General features: G+C 44.9%; 1 long non-coding RNA gene across 1 annotated transcript; it reads right to left on the reverse strand.

The window, feature by feature from the left end:
- Positions 1-1,069: 1,069 nt before the first annotated feature.
- On the reverse strand, positions 1,070-17,794 carry LOC311594632. The gene is made up of 4 exons (XR_014778157.1): positions 17,714-17,794; positions 8,037-8,113; positions 6,640-6,841; positions 1,070-1,976 (listed from the first exon to the last, which is right to left on the reverse strand). It is a non-coding gene; the product is annotated as an uncharacterized lncRNA (long non-coding RNA).
- Positions 17,795-21,210: the final 3,416 nt, after the last annotated feature.

Raw genomic sequence — 21,210 nt, forward strand, 5'->3', positions numbered from 1 at the left:
AGTTGAGAATCTTAGACATGCTGGGCTCCTAGCAGTTGCGGCCTTGTGTGTCCTTTCACCTCAGCCTTTGGAAAATGATGAAGGGGAGGGACCATCACGGTCTCAGACTGGGGCAGATACACCTTACACCATGGTCTCAGCGGTCACCTCTTTAAGATTTTATTGCCTTGGGAAGAAGGGCTGAGGGGAACCGCTTATAAGATTAGAGGAATAGTGAAAGTTTGCAAACACATTGCCTCTTAACAAACCTCATGCACTCTATTTATCCTTTCATTAAAAAAAAAAAGCCAGCACACCGGAAGCACACCACTCAGAAAAAAGGACGAGGTTAGTGAGGTAGTATGGGATTTAGTCTTGCCATCAGGTGAATCTCATGAACTCCACATGAGTTCCTTGAAAGGCTAGAGAGCACCCTGTGGCAAGGCATCCCTGTGCACCTCAGCTTAAGCCCAGGGTTCCACAGAGGGTCCTTCAGGACTTTGCTAGGCTGCTGTAGGTTTTCAGCTCTCAGGCTTGCTCAGCCAGTCTCCAAGGGACAGAAAGCCACAACAGTCCTTCCATGCAGCCCCTTAAATGCTGAGATTATAGCCAGATTTCAGCTGTGGAAATGAATATGGAAGTCGGGGGAGGGAGAGTGGAAGGAGAGAAGGGGAGAGAGAGAGAAAAAAAAGAGAAAAAGATTACCACTTATTCTGTGTCACGCAGCAAGGGGGAAGCAGAGCTGACATGACAGTGGCAACAGAGACTGACATCTTGAAGGCTTTGCAGCACAGCCTTCTAGTCAGGATGAACTCAGGACCCCAAGGCATGGAGCCTGGCTCTGTGGTACCAGGCAGCAGGGAATTGAGACGACAGAGAAGAAGACAGAGGGGAAAAGAAGGAATTAACATCCTTGGGCTCCTCTGTGCAGCGTGTGAACCTTCCCAACACCAATAGTGCTGATATGTGTGTGGTGCTGGAAACGCTCTAGGCAAGCGCTCCGCCACTGAGCTATAAGCCAGCCTCGCAGTGTTTTTTGAAACGAAGGTTACAGTCGCCTTTATTCAGATTGGGAAGGAGGTTAGGAGAAAGGCAAGTTGCTCACTAGTAAATGACAAAAGCTAGGGTTCATGGAGCCCCATGATCTAAAAAGTTGTAGCATTATGCCGTGTCCAGGGCACGTGTACTTTTCATGAGAGTGGATGATGACCCCACTAAACAACTATCTCTCACATCACAGATCCTAAAGCTAAGGTGTTGGAACCCCCAGAGCTACACAGATTACATGCAGCTGGCTGTTTTCTCAGTAACATGTACAGACTATTGGATTTCCCTGTGATCCTTCCTGTGTACACGTAGGATGTCCATTCCCACACTGCTCATCCTCCCTGCCAGCTCCCTTCCTTTCCCCGCGTAGTGTAGTGTCTTTTCTACCTACATGCCTGTCTTGACCCAGGCGGATTCTGATCTCTGACCATGGGGCCCTTGGATGACGCCTGCCAGGCTGCAACTCCCTGGTCTTTGAAAGCCACAGCACTGGATTTTTTTTTTTGGACACCACCTACTTTGGACACCACCAGACTTGGAAACTTGAGCTCAGCCTTTGCCATGAGATCATTCACATGCTTGTGTGGAAATGTGTGTGGGAGACTCGTCTTTGTGAGGAAGAATAAATCGTGTTACAGTCAAATGACTGAGAATCTGAATGGTAGCTCAAAGCCATTTTGCACAAATAGCATCTGGGGGACCTTTGTGAAGATCCTGAGACCAGACACAGCAGGAATAGGGGAGGCTGGGAATGCACGCAGCTGTAGGGAGGCCTGTGGGAACAGCATGACTGTTCTGCCTGTCTTTGACCCTTTGGACTTGGCAGCCTTCCTTGCGGTAAGCTGTCTGCTCTTGTTACGGCTTCAACCTGTACTAACTGCTGAGGGTGATGCCAACATCTGTTCCCAGAGGTGACGCAGCTTCAGCAGGATGCAGTCCAGGCTCCGTGTCTTTGGAAACCAAAAGGCAAAGCTCTCAACCCTTTATTCCTAGGAGGGTGGGGGAGGCAGAGGGTGGGTAGAGATTATGGTTGAAGTTATTAGGGCCCTTGGAGCCTTTAAAGAGACCCTTGAACCTGAACATAAAAAAATGTTGTGGACAAAATAAGACTTTCCATACACGGAAGATGCTTGTGTAAGAAATGACATTGGGCACAAAAAGAGCTTACTAGGGGTGAACTGATCTGTTGGACTTGGGTTTGCGACAGCTACATTTTTGCAACCCAGTTGAGGCTTCCTCTACCCCCTTAATTATTAAGAAAGTTTCACCTGGAGCTAGAGAGATGGCTCAGTGGTTAAGAATACTTCCTGCTCTTCCAGGGGACCTGAGCTTGGTTCTCAGCACCCATGTCTGCTTGTTCATAACTGCCTGCAACTCCAACCAGGGGATCTGACACCATCTTCTTACCTTCAAAGGTACCTACACACACACACACACACACACACACACACACACACACACACACACACACACAAGATCTTTAAAAAGGAATGGTTTTTCCAAAATGCATAAAAAATTAAGAGACTAATGCTAACTGGGTAGTATGGTGCACACCTTTAATCCCAGCACTTGAGAGTCAGAGGTAGGAGAATCTCTGTGAGTTCGAGGCCATCCTGGTCTACAGAGCTAGCTCTAGGACAGCCAAAGCTACACACACACACACACACACACACACACACACACACACACACACACACACACACACACACACAAAGCCCTGTCTTGAAAAGCCAAGGAGGCGGGGGGGGGGGGGAGAATGCTAAATGCGGGGTAGCCTATCTGTCAGAGAGCATATGTCCTCAGCCCTTTCCTGTATGTTATTTAGGGTGGCGACCCTTTCCATGATCAGTTTAGAAAGGTAAGTTCCTCAAGTGTCTAAGAGGTAGAGCACAGGATAGGGATAAAGAGCGAAGAGCGCAGGCTCAGGATCAGAATGAATCTGTATCTTGGACCTTCTCTCTTTAGTTGCCCATCATTAGTCAAGTGAGCTCAGCCTTCTGCTCTTGTTTTCTCATATGTGAAACGGGGGCCTGCTAAGACCCCAGTGTTCCTATCTCCACCTCATCCTCTGCTGCAGGCTTTTGGGCTGTCTGCTTTGTGGACACTCTTGGCCAAGGGTTTGCTGAAGTTGGATATGCTGGCTTGGGTGATGCAGAGCAGCAGCAGAAGAATGAGAGAAGAGAGAAAGACAGGAGCCACGTGAAACTATGGAGAGTGAGTAACCAGCAGATGGGGTACCATTGTCCCCGCAGAAAACACTTCCGTAGACTGGCTAGTGGTGAGGGAGAGGTTGTGATGCCCAGGAGTCAGGAGGAAGGGGGCATTCACAGGTGTAGCTTATATACTGATTGCTTTCTCATCACTGATAAAATGTCTGTGGTGGTTAATGTTGATTGGCTACCTGGCAGAATCTAGAACACTGAAGAGTTAAATCTGTGAGCATGTCTGTCAGGGCTTACCAAGATTAGATTAAGTGAAACAGCAAGGAGCACCTTGACTATGGATGGTACTATCCCATAGGACCCTGGACTGAAAAAAAGAAAAAAAAAAGCAAGCTGAACACATTGATGGATTGGTATCCATCAATCTCTTTCTGATTGTGGAAACGATGCTACCAGCTTCCCCCTGCTCCTGCCACCATACCTTCCCAGACACCACGGACTGTATCCCTCAGAACTGTGAGCTGAAATAACCCCTCCCTCCCTCCCTCTGTCCCTCCCTCCCTCCCTCCCTCCCTTTGTCCCTCCCTCCCTCCCTCCCTCTGTCCCTCCCTCCCTCCCTCTCTCCCACCCTCTCTTCCTCCCTCTCCTTCTCCTTTTCCCCCTTTTCTCTTCCTCCCCCGTTTTCTCTCCCTCTCCTTTCTCTCTCTCCCTCTCTTCCTCCCCTCCCCTCTTCCCCTTTCTCTCCCACTCTCTATCCCTCTCTCTCTCCTTTCTCTCTCTCCCCCTCTCCTCCTCCCTTTTTGCGGCCTCCCTACATGGGAAACCAAGGCCCAGATCTTAGTATTTCCAAAGTAACTGTCTGGCCCACCCACCACAGGGTCTGGGAGTCAGGAGCTACTTGGGGCTGCAAGATGCTGAGGATTCACAGCAGGTGTTCTGGAGGAGCAGAAGAGAGGCACTCAATCTTACAGCAACTCAGGATGCATCCAGGGCAGAATCCAGATGGCACAGTCCTGGGTGGGACCCTCCTCCCTTTGAACTTCAGCCTCAGCTGGTTTAGAGCAGAGGCGTGGGTCTCACTGCAGTGCTCGCTGCCTTCTTCTCCTGACCCAACTACCCCAGACATTCTAACCACCTTTTTTGATAGGGTGGTGGTGGTAAATTTAGCCAGTATCATCTGTTGCTATAACAAATAAACAGAAGCTAAATTTTATTAAGATAAATTGTATATGAATTTCTGTTTAAAGTATACCTATATATGTATATATGTATGTATGTATGTATACATACATATGTATATTAATCTTTATCACCACTTGTATCTCTTCAACAACACATTTTTAGCCATGGAATTCTAAATTTTTTTTTCTTTTTTCTGGTCTTGAATCACTGTGTAGCCTAGGCTGGCCTTGAGCCTGATGAATTTGCAGCAATTTCCCTGCTCCGGGCTCCCAAGTGCCAGGATTGCAGGAATATGTCACCACTTCCCGCCTATGTATAAACTGCTTGATGTAATTGGATGGCAACTTGAATTAATATCAAACTTTAAAAACGAAGTTTCTGGTTTATCATTTCAATCCCTGTGATGACTCATTTCTTTAGAGTTTTCTGCTTACTAATATCAGCGAAAGAGGCTACTGAAAGGTGGCTGGGAGATGAAGCTTAGGGACCAGAGAGTCCCATGCCTGTGATCTTTAGAATTTCACTCCTATGTCTACACAGTGTGATCACAATTGTGACTACCCTGTGGAAATGCTGTGAGGCTTATCAGGATGCCCGGGAGAAGGAGAAGCAGGAGGAATTCAGCTTCAAAAGTAAGATAGAGAAAGGGAACTAAAATTGTGTGATGTTTGGGGACCAAGTTTTTCTCCAAAATTTCCATGCAGTTAAGCCTGCCTATCACTAGAGATCATCTGCATGTTGGTGGGAGTGGCCTCCTGCTGCTGCTGCTTCTGCAGTGATGCGCTTGGGGAGGGTTGCCTCTTCTTGCTTTAAGTAGCTCCATTGCCAGGTGTCTGTGCTTGTTCTGACAGCTCCCAGGAGTGGAAAGAACACATAGCGTTTCTCCTCCCTTCTGAGCATGGGAATTAACAGTCTGCTACTCTTTCATTCAATAGTGTGTGTGCATGTGTGTGTGTGTGTGTGTGTGTGTGTGTGTGTGTGTGTGTAGTATGTGTGTGTATGTGAGTGTGTGTATGTGAGTATGTGAGTGTGTGAATGTGTGTGAGTATGTGTGTGTACATGTGGGGGATGTGGGAGGTACGTGCTCTTCCCTTTAGATCATGAGATTGTTAGAGCTTCCATCTGGCTCTAATGCACAGACAGTTCATGACACAGAGATGACAGATACCTGTCTGCCTGAGTGGATGTCAAGGCAGCTTACCATGGCTCATTACTGTCAGGGTTACTGTCCCACTACATCCCAAAGTGTCCATGTGATCTTTACCCTCACCAATCCAAAGTGTCCACTTGTTTAATAGGCCCCAAAGGCAAAGTCTACAACATAGAAAGGGGCTGTCTTCATTAGGGTTACTATTGCTTTAATGGAACACCATGGCAACTTACAAGAGAAAACTGGGAGCTTGTTTTCTGTTTCAGAGATTAGTCCATGACCATCATGGCAGGGAACACGGCAGGAGGCAGACATGGTGCTGGAGCAGTAACCAAGAGCTCATATGTGATCCAAAAGTTACAGGGAGAATGAGAGAAGGAAGAAGAAGAGGAAGAAGAAGAAGAAGAAGAAGAAGAAGAAGAAGAAGAAGAAGAAGAAGGAGAAGAAGAAGAAGAAGAAGAGAGAAAAACTGATTCTGTGCCTAGTGGGGGCTTTTAAAACATCAAAGCCCACCCTCAGTGATATCAACAAGGCCACACCCCCGAATCCTTCTAAACAGTTCTACTCACTGGAAACCAAACGCTCACACATGAGCCTATGGGGGCCGTCGTCATTCAAACCACAAGAACCTTCATTCTTCTGCTGCGGTGCCCACTGCAGACACTCGCAACCAGTTCCCCTGTCCACGAACTCGTGAGTGCTTCTGGACTTCATGGGATGGAGACCAATGAGTAAACAGTTCTTTATAACACTGGCCTGCCAGACAACACCAAGGCCCAGAGTGCTGCTGCCTGGTTTATTGACAGCCATTATAACCTTCGTTTTCTCACTTGTGCCTATCACCGCTGTTTCAGTGCCTTCCACAGCTATCCACATCATCAAAAATACTTATTCTCCTACTGTAAATTCTAACCTTGTAACCCAGTCTTAGACATAATGTCCTCTGGGAAGCTGTCCTTAGTTTCCTTGTGTTCTTGTAACGCTGCGTGCTGCTTTTCTTTTATTAGATATACTTTAGTTGTGTGGGTCAGACCCCCGAGAACTGTTCTGTTTGTGCTCTTAAAAAAAAGCTTAGTAATACTTGAAGAACTTTATAGACTGTGTTTTGGTCTTATTTACCTTTCCTCCTCCATCTCTATGGCCACTCCCCCTTCCACGCTGGGATTATTGTCTTCTGGAGCTTGTGCAGGTCTGGTGCATGCTGTCCCAACCATGACTGCCAGCATGGTGTTGGGGTTCGTGGAGACTCAACTGAGGTGGAAAGGAAGGGACTCGGCTGTTAGGTTGGAAGGTTTCAGAGTCCAGGAAGGTTTCCTAGGGGCTAGAGAAATGCTCAAAGGTGAAAACGGAGAAGCCGCAGAGCAGAGGGCTTTGCACAGATCAAACAATACACTCTATAAGGAGGTAGCATTCCATGGGAGAAAGTTCGTGCAATCTATTGCTGTGTTCCAGAAGTCCAAGCAACTAACTGTCATTGTAGTCAACCGTGTTTAGAGCAGAGGAAATGGCATCAGGCACTGCCCTTCCTGCCATCTCCAGACTTCTAATTAATTCATTTTTTTTTCTATCTTGAAACCCCACAGTAGTAGCTAGCTTGTATTTAAGTAGGGCGAGAATGCTGATTCGATAAGGGAATACTTTTGACGTGCTGAGCTACAAATGATTTTGTCATCAATAAAAATGCAATTTTTGTCTCTAATAAAGACCAGGATGTGTCTTGTGCATGTATCTGGGGCCGCCGTGTGTACCTTACAAAACTTGCTGATTCTAAAGTTTTTCCCCCCCTTCTTCTTTCTTTGTGTTGCAATTGGAGTTTCTTTTGATGTTTGCCTCTTCGAATATTACCTAAATAATTAAACAGTTACTTTTGACCTACTTTTCATAAGGAGCGCTTAATTTCCATCATTGAATTAGGAAATTGTATCGTGCTATCTTATTAAATGGGGAGTAAAGTAGAGATAAAGGTGAGCCTGGATCCTCACATTTAAAATGTAGATGCCGTGAAGGCAGACGGACTCACAGAGACTTGTGATTCTCTGCAGCCTCTAGGTGCCCGTCTCCCGTAACTTCAAAGGGAATTGAAGAGGAAGGAAACACACTAGGGAGTGCACCCCAGGCCTTTGCTACCTGGTGGGGAGCAGCTTGCAAAGTCCATGTAGGTTTTTTTTCCTACCTAAGAACACTATTGAAAAATGTGTCTGTCTGCTTGCGTTTATGCCAGACGCAGTTCTTTGTAGCAAGAGGGAGCGTGGCTCTGACCACAGGCCAGTGAGTCTTGGCTCTATCATGCAGCAACTGTGAAGACCTGGGCAAGACACCCACTCTCTCCGGGCTCCTGTGTTCTTGCTTCTAAGACAGAGATAAGAAAACTAAACTTGCAGGGCAGTTTGGGAGATTGAAAAAAGTTTTAAAAGTATGTAACCTTTGCCCAGTAAGTGATATTTGGTGTCACTGTGATTAGTATACAGGATCTGGAATTTTCTTTTAAATCTACTCACATAAGTCTTTCTACTCACCTTGGAGTCCTATTCAGTTTTCCTCCCCAAGTGGGGCACTAGGAAACCAGTTCTGCTGGACTATGCTATTTTATTTACTAAAACAAAAGATATTAAAGATCCACTTGATGCCTCACACAAGGCTAGGCTCTAAAGGAGCCAGTGAAGCGAGGGAAATGATGAAAGGGAATAGAAAAGACACCATCCATGCCCTCATGGGAGAGGCAGATGTTAATCAAATGAATTGCACTCCAGCTGTGTTAAAGTATTATGGATAAGAGTGAATCACAGGTACACTTAAAGGAAGTAATAAATAGTTATGTATCCTGGTCCAGGATATAAAGCAACACATGTCCAAGGCAATGGTCTTTGCGTTTTGTTCTGAAATTTGAATGCTTTTTATAAAGAAATGAAGGTGGGTTTGAAAGATTATTCTAGTTAAAGAAAAAAAAAATGCTCGTTGGAAGCCATAAGAGGAAAGGATTCATGGAGCATGCTATTGTCTCCCATCTCCCAGAAGACAGGGAAAAGCCCTGAGACAAGCAGACAGCATCAGTGTAAGGCTTTGCATGGACTCTTGAGGTGTTCTGCCTTCTTCCAAGAGCAGCGCGAAGCCGCTGCCATGATCTAGCGGGCTGGAAGGGAGCGCCATCAAATTTGCACTTGCAGCAAGATGTTATTGGCCTGTTGCTAATTGAAGGCCAGCCATCTTTACATCTTTACTTCCAAGGCCAACCCTTTAGCTGGCTGGGAAGAGGCAAGGGGAGCCGGAAGCGTGCATGAGTCTGGGGCTCCCTCAGAGCCTGGCCACCGCCCTGTGGCAGCAGTCTCAGCACACCATGATTTCATCGCCTTCCTTATCTTGGCTTCTGGAGCCAAGGAGCTTTCATCAGTTTTGGTTCCTTCTGTCTGGACAGCAGGAGAATCGCAATGCCCAGCAACCGGACTCCCACCTCGTGAAGGGACTGCTTTGCAGAGGCTTAGCCTCATTTAAAGGCCAAGCTTGTCGATGAGTTAATCCCTATTAAAAACTTGGATCATTTTAGATTTTATTCTTCCTTGCATTTATTGCCAATAAACAACTTTCTCGTAATTAAACCATAAGGTCTTTGAAAAAAGGGGCCTCTTTATACACTATTCAACTTTCAGCTTGCTGTGCAGTAGTGGCTCAATAAATATTTGTTGCACTAAATGAACCTTAAAAATTAATAAGAAAAGATAAAATTAAAAAATCAGTCATCCCTTTTGCCACTCTGAAACAACTCTTTCCTTCCACTCTCCCCGCCCCCATCTCAGTCTGTGTTCTGTCTCTTTATTTAGTCTTTTTCTCTTCGGTCTATAGTCTTATTCTCAGGCATATTGTTAATTAACTTTTCTGTGTCTAACCCTAGTTCATATGTGATTTATCTTTGCCAACATAGTCTTACATAACATGGGAGTCAAGTTCTGCCTTGACCTTCCTGGGGTGTGCACTAATGAACTTGGTTCTCTGTACAATGTACACACATTAAAAACTACAGGCTTAAAGCCACTGTCCTGAAATATAACCAGGACCATTTTTTACCTAGATCAATGAAAATTAAACCACTTCACAGAAAAGAAAGGAAAAAAAAAAGAAAGAAAGAAACTGAGTTTTATGAATTTATAAACAGAAAGAGTCTTTAAAATTATTAAAAAGCTTTGAGGTCATTAGGGGAAAAAAAGAGAATTCAAAGTACTAATGTTTGGAGCTGATTTAATAGAGAAAAGTGTCGTTATCATTCATGGCAAAGACTTGGGGGGAAGCTTCAGTCTTTGAGGAAGGAGGCAGATCCCCCATAAAAACGACTTGGCTCATCAACATGAAGAGCACTGATAACACGTCAACATCTAAATTATTTTGTTGACTGAAGCTGTTGCTGAGAAATGCATTTCCACTGTGACTCAGCATAGTGTATGTACATCTGTGTAGGGGATGGATAGATAGATAAATGATAGAAATGCAGATAGGTAGAGAGGAGATATACAAATACCTTGGTTCATCTTATGATATTTTAATTCTATAGTTCATCAAAAGAAAAAAAAATTCACCAATCCAGATCAGCATCACAGTAACGTACAGCCTCTCACAATTTGTAAAACACTGAGGCAAGGCGCCAGTGTGGCTGCATGTTGCAGAGACTCTTCAAAACTGGTGACTGAGACAAGATGACGCCAGTGTTCTATCTAAGCCCAGGTCTAGTGTAGGCACTTCAGATCCAGTGTGTAGCCTAGATACCAAGAGACCCTGAGGTTTCTTGTCTGATTGTTTTGGCTGTGGTTTGGTAGTCGAACATCACCCAGTTTGGCATTAAAATGTAACTACTGTGGTGAGGGATGTAGAGGTGGGTCCAGGTGGGACTTCCAAGAGGTAATTGGGTTGTGACAAGTGGAGTCATCATTCAACAGGCCAATCAATGGGTTATCACAGGAGAGGCTGTGATAGAGTCAGGCTTGCTCGGTTTTGACACGTGATGCCTTCTACCATGCCATCACTCAGCGGAACGGCCCTTACCCGATCGTGACGCCATGTTCTTGGACTTCCAGGACAGTGAACTAAACAAACCTCTTTTCTTTATAAACTCCACAGCCCGTGCTATTCAGTTGTAGCGACAGAAAAGTCTAAGTCAACAGTTACCCAAAGTTCTCCTAGGAAGCTTTACCTGTACACCTACGTCCTACTCAGCAGAAAAAGGAGGAGGCTAGTGGGGCCTTATTTACATGCACACAGCCTGATATGCATAACTTTTGTGTTTGTATTTCAATGGCCCTAAGTCAGACACATACCTCTAGGGCTGGAAGATGGTACCTATCTTAGGCACCAATGTGTATAAATAGGAAAAAAAAGCCCTATTGTGTTTTCATGAAGTAGAGCAGTAGGAGTAATGTAGTTATGTATTCATGAGAATAGTGATGTTAGCACAGGATGTGGAGCCAGCCTTACTGGGGACCAACGCTCAGCTCTGATGCTTACTAAGTATCAGATATATACACACACGTACCAGATACTAAGTTGGCTTTTAGATTCCTGATCTGTATAATGGAGATAGTAGTATCTACTCATGTTATAAAGATTAAATGTTTACATGTGCTTATGGCAGTGCTTGTCATAGAGTTAACACTGTATGATTCATTTTTTTTTAAGTAAGATAAGGGGCTGGAGAGAAGACTCGGTAGTTAAGAGAGCTTGTTACCGGAGTTGAATTCCCAGCCCCCATAGTGAGCCTCTCAGAACTGTCTGTGTAACTCCAGCTCCAAGACATTTAATGCGTCCTTCTGGCTTCCCTAGTCACCTGCACTCCCGTACCCATTTCCACATACAGAAACACACCTGTATAAGAAATTGAAAAAGAACACCTTTTCAAAAGATGAGATAAAATTAGTAGGAAGACAGGAGCGAAGTCAGATATCAGGAGACGAGGAGCTAGGATATGGTCAAGCTCTCTAAGGGAGGGGAGAGGCCAGGAGAGAGAGAGAGAGTGTGTGTGCACTGACTTGAGACAATGTGCAAGTAGAGACAGACTACTGGAGGAAAGAGTAAGGGTGCCTGAGATACTGGGATTAGGTGCAGGGTGAGGTACTGGGTACAGAATGAGTTCCATTCATGCTATTTCAAGGAGACCCCCAGGCTCTGGGTTCAGGGTTCCTGGGGCTGTCTGCACTGGGAAGGCATATGCTGAGGGGAAAGTTTGGGCTTAATAATTACATAGGGCGACAGGGGTAGGGACTTTCCTAGGAGGGTAGGCTGAGATCCCAAAGCCTCTTTTACCTTGAGAGAAAACTGTTGATTGCAATAAAGTAGAACCTAAGGCCACCAGCTGCGCAGGCTAAGGTACTGATAGCTGCTGCAGAAGAAGAAGCAGCACAAAGGCCTGGTGCTGTGGCCCTCGCAATGTCTTTCTAAATACAAACGCATATACAGATAAAGCCACATAGTACCTCAGGTGGAAGAGGTGGGCTCAGAGGTTGAATTCCATGGGTCCATGGCTAACTACATCACTTGGCAATAAGTTATCATCACTAGCTACCATTCCGGAGAAGACGAACTCAGAATGCTTGGGATCGTAGATTGAGGTTCCTGGGGGGGATGGGAAGCCAATTTCATCATTCTCATCACTAGAACGTGGTGACGTTCCTAAGCAGAAAGGAGTCTGAGAAAGGGTGTCTTTTGCTGGGATCCCCGGTTAGGTTTAGTTGCCAACTTGATACAGCCTAGCTAGCATCATCTGATGGGAGAGCCTCAGTTGAGTAATTGCCTAAATCATATCGTCCTGTGTGCATGTTATGGAATATTGTTTTGATTGTTAACTGGCCTGTGTGTGGGCTAGCCCACTGTGGGTGGTCCCATCGATAAGCCAGTAGTCTTAAGAAAACTAGCTGAGGGAGCCAGCAAGCAGGAAGCACCCACCTCTTCTCCATGGTTCCTGTTGTGCTCCATTGGCTGTGTAGTGAGTTCCTCAGTTGGAGGTCCTTCTGCGTGGAACAGCAACAGGCATTCCTTCAACTTTCTCCCTCCAGTCCCTGCCTTGACTGCCATCAGACTGTGATATGGAATTGCAAGTCAAATTTATCCTTTCTTCCCCAAAGTTGCTTGTGGCCAGAATATTTGTCACAGCAACAGAGAGGAGCCTAGAGCATGGAGGAATTCCTTCCCATGAGCCTCCCCTCCCTTGGTCCATAAGGAAGAGGAGCCCTTGGTGGATGACTGAATTCGTTCCTTCCAGCCAGCTCCTGGGATGCTAGTGTAAGCCTGCGTGGTGCTCAGAAATGAGATCACTGTTCATCAGTGAAGGTCACAGCACAGCTTGTTCCCTGTGTCTCATCCACCCCTTTTCAGACTGGCTGTCCTCTAGCATTCTCTTTCCCTTTGGAACTGACATTGGCCTTGACACTCATCTGAGAAGTAAGTGTGGGCAGGAAGTGAAGGACAGAGTGTTACTTCTACTATTTCATCTGGGTCTTCCATCCCTGGACCTCTTTACATTCATGGCTGGAGTCAGAGAAAATAGAACACAGTGATAAAACGTGTTGAATTTGGGGCCAAAAAGTCTTTAGTTCAAGTATCACTTATCCTTTTGTTCCAGTGGCTTTGGATCATTACTAATGCATCTTTAGGACTCAAGTTTCTCATCTTTAAGATAAGGATAAACATTTTCTCCTTCTGTGGTTGTCATGGGACTATATAAAAATTATATATGTAAGCGTGCTGATGAAGTATGCATGTCATTAATTACTATTATAATTATAATATTTGTTGTCATTATTATTGCTCAGATTTCCATTGTCTACTTGGTGCCAAGGTGAATATAAGCCTTACATCATATATAAGAAGACAAAAGACTTGATACAAGATGCCTGGAAAGAAACCTGCTTCCTGAGTTTCTGGTTTAGGGCTGAAACTGAAGCTTGATCTTCCTGAATGAGTCCTACATCTGGCCGTGGCATGGGCTGGATACTGAACAATTCTTTTCTTGGGAGCAAGGGGGTGATTGTCTGCGGAGGTTTCTCATAAAGCTGGAGCCTTCAGATGAAGGTGGGGTCTCAGCTCACTAAGAGCAAATCCTTGCTCAGACAGGCATGTAGGCTACCCAAGGCAGAGCTGGATCTATTCCTGTTTGACATATTTTTCTTCTGTTGCCTTGTTTCCTTCTTCCAGTTACTAGGAAGGGAAGACATAAAGGGTTCTCAGTTGGTCCTGAAGCCAACATGTTAAGAGGTGGGGGTATTCGCTAAGTTGGGTTAAGGTACACTGTGTGGCTGAAGGTGGCATCAAGGGATCTTGCTTCCAAAGACTGGTGCCACCTGCAAACCTCTTTTGTCTGAAGCAAGTTTCCCAGACAGATTCTGTAAAAGATGCTCTCAGTTTGTATCAACCAGGCTACCAACGCCATTTGTGCTGGGGCTCACCCTTTGGGCTGCATGACAAAGAGACAGCTCCCAGTGTGAGCACTACACAGAAGGTGGTGACATTCAGGCAGCTCACTCTGTAGGCTGAGTGCCTGCACTCCTGCTACCCTCCCCCCTTGTCTGAGGATGCTGAGGTGTTATTATTAGGAGTGCAGACCAAGCTGCGGACCAGTTCTGCAGAGCGAAGCTGTGCATTGGCCTGTGTTAATTAACAAATTACACCACAAAGAAACAAACTTGTTCTACTACAAATAAATTTGCAAAACACTCTTTGTTCTATAGAGCAGTGATTCAATATAAGCCTCTCCCCATCCCTCAAAAATCTGAAATAAAAAAATAACCCAATTGGTTATTTCTTTGAGGAAAATTTGAATTCTTGAACCCTATTTGTATCTTACAGATTCATATTACCTAGAACACTAGAATTCTAAAATAATCTCATGAAACTAACCCATTTATTTATTTATTTATTTATTTATCATTCTCCTCCCTTCATGGTTCTGAGATCTTTATGGAAGAAAAGGAGGAAGACTGTAGGACCCAGAGGTGGTGGACAAGACAAGGCAGGGTTGATGCACATGTGACTCGTGGAGACTGCGCCAGCATGCACAGGAACTGCACAAGCGTAAGCCTGACCAAAATCCCAGCACACAGATGAGGAAGTTAAGAAAGAAGCTGCTTTCTGTTGACAGCTGCTGGGAATGGGAAATGAATTCTAGTCAACGTTGTGACTCTGGGTGTATTAACACAGTCCCAGGCAAGAGTACTTGGCCAACACAAAACAGAGTCCGTGTTTTGTTTCTTTGGTTTGATTTTGGCTTCCTTTAAAAGAGAGAAAGAATATGAACTTTGGGGATGAGAATCTGGGAGGAGCTGTCAAGGGGAAAGAATATGATCAAAATATATTGCATGAAATTTCAAAAAACAAACAAACAAAAAACCCAAAACAACCCACATAAAAAAGACAGTAGGCCTTTACTTTTGCTTAAGCACTGTCTCTCTCATTGAGTCTGACATGAATCTTTTCTCCCTAAAAAGTAGCGTGAGAGGTGGAGAGGAAGAGCTCACTAAGAATGGAGCAGCAGGCAGTGTGTGTTTGCAGTCTGCATGCCACACCCCAAGAGTAGACCATCTGGTTTACCTGGTAGGGTTGTGAAATTACACCACCCGCTTCAGGCTCCTTCTGTCAGCCACTCCTTTGAGCCCACAGCTTCCAGGACTAATGGAAAGCGGTGGAAACAATGCCTCATCACCATCAAGGTTTTCAGAATCAGAAAGCAGACAGTTCAGATTCAGGCTAAGATTTTAGAACGAGGCTGGTGGAGCTGTGAGAAGAGAGGGAGGCCTATGCTGCTTTTTCTTGGGTGTCTAACTATCCATTTTCTTGTCATTCTAGGATTATTATTGCACCTCTAGGAGTTTAAGGGTGGAGCTGAAATTAAAACAGAGCCAAGTTCCACTCTTACTGGTCTGTGAACTTCTGCAGACACAGATACAGTTACGAAGCTACTTTTAAGCACAAATTAACTGCATCCTAGAAAGAAAAAGGGCTAAATGTGGCAAAAGCCAAGAGGAGAAGCCACATAATCTCTAAGGGTCAGAAGATTCCCAAAAAGTTTCCCAAAGGAAGAAAGCTCAGTACTAGAGGATGAAGAGATAAGAGTTCAGCGAAGTGCAAGAGGCAGAGATGATAGGCCAGCATTCAGGGCAGGGCTTTTTACTTGTGATTTCCTGGAAAACTTCAGTGACACAATTGACAGTCTGGATCCGAGAATGCCACTCTGGCTCAGGTGGAATCAGTTCCTCATTGCTTCTCCAGTTGCTACAGAAACCTCAGTTTTTCTGCCTTAGGTCCCAGGCGTGCAGAGTCCCTTGTAGCCCATTGCTAGTTAGGTCCCTGCTGAGAGCAGCAATAACCTTTTAAATGCAACCATCTCCAAGGGCAGGGTCAAAGACACCCAGCTCTTTTCTTGTGTAAAATTAATTGAGCTCCAAGGTCAGGAGGTGATGAGTGGAAATCATTAGAACAAATGCCTTCCTATTTGAGTAAAAAAGACCTTTGGGGTCCTTTCAAGAGCTTGCCTAAATTCAGCAATTATATCTGCCCCATGCTTTAAGCCTACAAAGCAATGAAAAGAGGAGGCCCAGAGTTGGAGGGAGGGATGCAAGCATATTCAACTGACTGGCTAGGTTTCTGTTTTAGATGGAGTCTTGCATGAGAGCTAGGCTCTTGTTGCTCTGGCTGTGTTTCTTGGGAACAGGTTATGCACAGAGATGCATCCTTCATTTGATACCAAAGCTCCTGTCAGGTCTTCTCCATAGACGGGTTCAGTAAGCGTTTGGTCTCATCATCGTCATCATTGTGATCATCAATAGTAGCAGTTGGAGTTCGCTCTCAAGCACCAGCTTTCACAAAAATTCTACTTTTTATTAGGCTTAGACACCTCTCCTACTCAGATGCATGTAACAAGAAGACCGAGGACTTTTGTATTAAGTTGTTTTCTTGTAATGAAATAACATACTAAAGCTATTTAAGGTTTATTTGGGGGTCACAGTTTGAGGGTGCAACTCCTGGTGGGGATTTTGTGGCAGCAGAATTAGGAGGTGGCTGGTCACATTGTATCCATCATCAAAGAAGGAGAAAACTAGATGGATGGTAGTGCTTAACTTACGTTTTCCTTATTTCATTAGGACCCCAGTGTAGTGAGAATTTTGGTTTCTTTATAAACATAGAAATATTATATATTTTTTGTTTTAATTCAAGGTGTGGGATACGGATGGGGCTGCTTCAGATTGTCCTCAGCAGCTGTGATTTGCCTCAGGCATGATGTGGCCCAGGTGAAGATAGCTTATGCTGGGAATCCTGGGCACTCTTGAGAGGGTATAAAGACAGGAGCCCCAAGAGAGCCTGTGGCAGAGGCTGCTTCCCCTGGTGCTGCTGCCGCCCCTGTTTGATCTTGTTCCTACTGCTGTTGCTGTTTGTTGTTTGCTGGATTGCTGGTTGCTGGTTGGCGATATCCTGAAAACAAGCATCAAATTTGCCCCAAGGAGCTGAATGCCCCTATTCAGCAAGAAGTAGACTAAAATATTGACACTTCTTTTCCCCTCTAGCCTTCCTTTTCTCCTACCTAGTGTTAGGGGGTTGGAAGGGATAAGGATGGTGTAGGGAGGTAGATAAAATAGCCCAATAAAGTAGGCAAAACTCTGGATACACCCCAGCCTATGGCATAGCGCTGCTCATACTTTGGGTGAGCTAGTCTCACTTCAATGAACTCCATGCAGAAATTTCCTTACAAACCTGCCCATAGCTCTGCCTCATAGGGGCTTCTAGATCCTGTCACCCTGACCACTGATATTAACCACTATACTTTATACACCTCCCAGAACTATTTTAACTATTAAAAACTGACACTTGATAACACTTGGACCAATGAAAGAGGAAGAGATATTTTTTCTTAGGGTTTCTGGCCTTATACTTTTTTGTTTCTCTCAGAAAGCTTTTCACTGTGACTCTTTTACCCTGTCTCTTGGCGGAGACCAAAGGAGCCTTTGGTAGATGATGACAAGCATCACACAGCTGCAGGTAAGCCCTGCCTTGGGGTAAACCAACATCAGCAGAACAGAAGTATGGGAAGGACACATTGTTGACCAGTTGGTTCAACCCCAAACTTCTCCACATCATTATTTACCCATATATTATCTTGAATATCCCAAAGTCATTTCAAATGACGGAGGCCTTGATACCAGAGAGTGGGACACTGTTAGTCACGAACCTTGAAGTTAGAAGTTGATTGAGCTGACATGAAAGCTTCTGTGGTGGACTTTAGTTGGCTCATCTGCTGTGCAAATCCTGTGAGAAGGAGGCCATCACAATGGCAGCATCATACGTGGTGGAGAAAAGTGTTGAATGGACACGAAGATCCTGCAAACAAAAAGAATTTGAAACTTAGATGATGTCCTTGAAAACAAAAGGAGGAAAAAAATGCAGCTTTGCTTCAAGATGTCTTGTATAGGGCATCTTGTTTAAACCACATTGAGTTGAGTTTTATGTAACAGATCATATGCTGACCATGTCAGGCATCAAGGGATGTGCCTATGTGTTTCTTGTCTGAGTGCTTAGTAAATGTTTCAGCTTATGAGATTGCTTTTCCACTAAAGAATTCATTCTTTGAAGCCAGGAGGTATGAATATTGGGGCCTTCCTGTCAGCCAAAATAATATCTGGCACATAGTAGGTATACAAGTGTCACTGAGAAATGGGTAATAACGTTCACTGGGATGTTACAACAGACATTAATAGGTAGGATGTAGTGAAGGTTCACTCTTTCAACCTGTACTGAACAATTTTTGGGTGAAAAAATTTAGCCATTATCTCTTGCAGGTCTGATTCTCCCAGTCTTGTTTTGGTTTTATTTTATTTTATGGAAATTCACCATTACAAAAGATAATATAACCTCCTCCTTAATAGTCTCTAGATACTATTTCTTACTAAAATGAGAGACATGCCATGTCAGAAAGGTTGCCATTTTTAATGGAGTTGGTGTCAGAGTAGTATTCAGTGTCTCATGGGACAGGCATTGCGGAAAGTAACCTTTTCTTCCACATAGCGACACCTCTACCTCAAACTTAGGGCTGGCTAGGACTGCAAAAGCTTTGAGATGGCCACAATGCGTGGTAACTGGGGGAGCGTGTGCATCTTATATTTCCTCCCAAGAAAGTCTGTGAAAAGTGTGGGTGGCTGACAGATCCCAGACTCTGCAAACCAGAAACCCACTCCTTCCTTCTTCCTCTCACTTCTTAGGAGTCATATCTGCCTCACGGTATGAAGATTCTCTTCAAGTCTTAAGCTGTCTCTTCCTTCCATTTTGGGTATAATGTTCATGCAACGGATGCCCCATGCTTCTAAATTAGGCATTCGCTTTTCCTTTCTTCGGAGGACAGCACATGGACTCCTGAACCGCTAGTGTAGCAAACTGTGGGATGAAAGGACAATGGTTTGTATCCTTTCTTCCAGACTTAAAGAAACTAACGGGTGTCTCTCTCAAAGTCTATATCAGGTGACAGCATTTTCTCGAGCAAACTTGAAAGAGCAAGCAGATAGCAAAAAGTGTGGAAGGTAGGGTGACAGAGCACATGGGGAAAGGACAGCAGCACAGGCTTCCTTCTTCTTGAGTAAGTTAAGCATTCAGGGACTTTAAGCTGTGCTTTACAGCAGGGAACGGAAGGCTATAGACTCATTGAGCTGATTAAATCTTCAGGTCCTCTGGGCTTTGTCTCAGGGTACATCTTTATTACCGTCTCGTATGTCGTTCTGCCTCCCACACTCTGCTATCACTTCAGGCCACAGATTCATGGCACAGTGGAAGGAAGACTATATATAAATAATATCAGTCTGGATTTTCTTTTTAAAAATTTTTTTATTTTATTAATTTATTTATATTACATCTCAATGGTTATCCCATCCCGTCAGTCTGGATTTTCAACTGGGTTTTGTTGTGTGGCCTTAAGCAAATGACTTCATTGCTCACAGTCTGTTCTTATCTTGGAAAGAGGCAGATAACTGTGTGTGTGTGAGTGTGCATGCATGTGTGTATGTGTGTGTGTGTGTATGGGTGTGCATGTGTGTTCATGCATAGAGGTCAGAGCATACCTCAGGCACCTCCTTTAGTTGCCTTGCACATTTTTTTAAAGAGACAAGCTCTTCCATTTAACCTGGATCTTCTGTTAACCTGGAGTTCACGGATTCACCTAGACTGCCTGGCCAGCAAGTCTCCAGGGACCTGCCTGTCTCTGCTTCCATCTCCACGACACTGAGGTTACAAGCACCCATGCTGTTAAGTGCAGCTTTTACACGGAGCCTGGGGATCTGAACTTAGGTTCCCATGCTTACATAGCAACCGCTCTACCCCGTGAACCATCTCCTCAGCTCCGATTAACCCTATTTTGACAGTGTTGCTACGGGGATGAAGTAAGATGACTCAGGTGTGATGGTCTAGCACAAAGGCAGGCACAGAAGAGGTGTCAGTGGCATTTGTCATTGCCTGCTCAGGAGGTGGTGATTTTGACGCAAGGTGCTGTAGGCAGCACCTAGAGAAGCTGCGAGCACTCAGAGTGCTCCTGCCCTGCTATTCCAGGGGATACTGATGACTCTGGTCCAAAGGACTCTATTTATGGGTGCCGTGACCACTGGCCTCTTTCTTGGGTTTCTGAGTTCTTTTGCTAAAAGTTGAAATAACCACTTTTACCTTAAGGTCTCTTGTCTCCTTATTTTAGGAGAACTATTATAAATATTTTATGATAGACTTGGAATCTACATAAGATGAGCTGTGGTTTTGGAGCTAAAGATAATCCAGTCTGGCATGCTCCACAAAGCATGTGCGGAGGAGACTGAGGCACAGGCTGAGCAGAGATGGGCGTGCCCTAGCCTGTGGCAAAGCTCGGATGACTACTGGCTCTCAAGGCAGGCAGGGATGTCTTTGAGTGCATGGACAACAACAAGGGTGTGGCTTCCTTTGGGGGATAAGTTTCATCTGTCTGATTGGAGTGGAAGCCAGTTTTCTAAGGTCCCAGGGTTTTGCTTCATGGAAATCTGCGTGATTTTCACAGCATGCGTTCTCTGTCCTTTCCCTTACTTGTTGGTATTTAGAATACTATATGACCTTACAGCCTTGGAAGCCTCTGCTTTTCCTCGCCCACCATGGGAGTGGCTATGCTCTTTTCAGATCAGCACTCCAGAGCCTGCGCAAGTTAGGAAGCTCCACATCGATTTGTCGGATTTGTTGAATTCGTGGATTTTTATAATCACGGTTGTCTGAGCAGCACTGAGCATGAGGGGTGAGGCGCCTACTTCTTTAGAAAGAGATTTCAAATTGTATACATGCCCAACACATTTGGCCAGGCAGAGTGTTAGAGATGGATTGGACAAAAAAAAAATGGATTTAAGTTAATTTGCTATGCTTTGAAATACACTTCTGCTGCATACAACTGTGTGGCCTGAGGTAGGGACTTAAGTTCTGTGTTTTTCCCAAGGAGAGACCCAAGAATCTCTTTCCAGGCAGCTAGGGTGCAGGCAGATGCTTGTGTTAGCATGCATATAAATGCTCTTGTGTGTGTGGACTTGCATAGGCCCATGTGGCTTTGCATCTATTTGTAGCCTGGCACCTACAGGTTTCCTGCGCTGTCACTTCAAAGTTGTTGGTTGAGTCTGGTGGCATGGCTCGTTCATCCAATGCATAAACATGTAGTAAGCACCCAGGAGGTGGCAGACCCCA

The sequence above is a fragment of the Acomys minous genome (assembly GCF_964271855.1).
Source record: "Acomys minous genome assembly, chromosome: 3".
Classification (NCBI taxonomy): Eukaryota; Metazoa; Chordata; class Mammalia; order Rodentia; family Muridae; genus Acomys; species Acomys minous.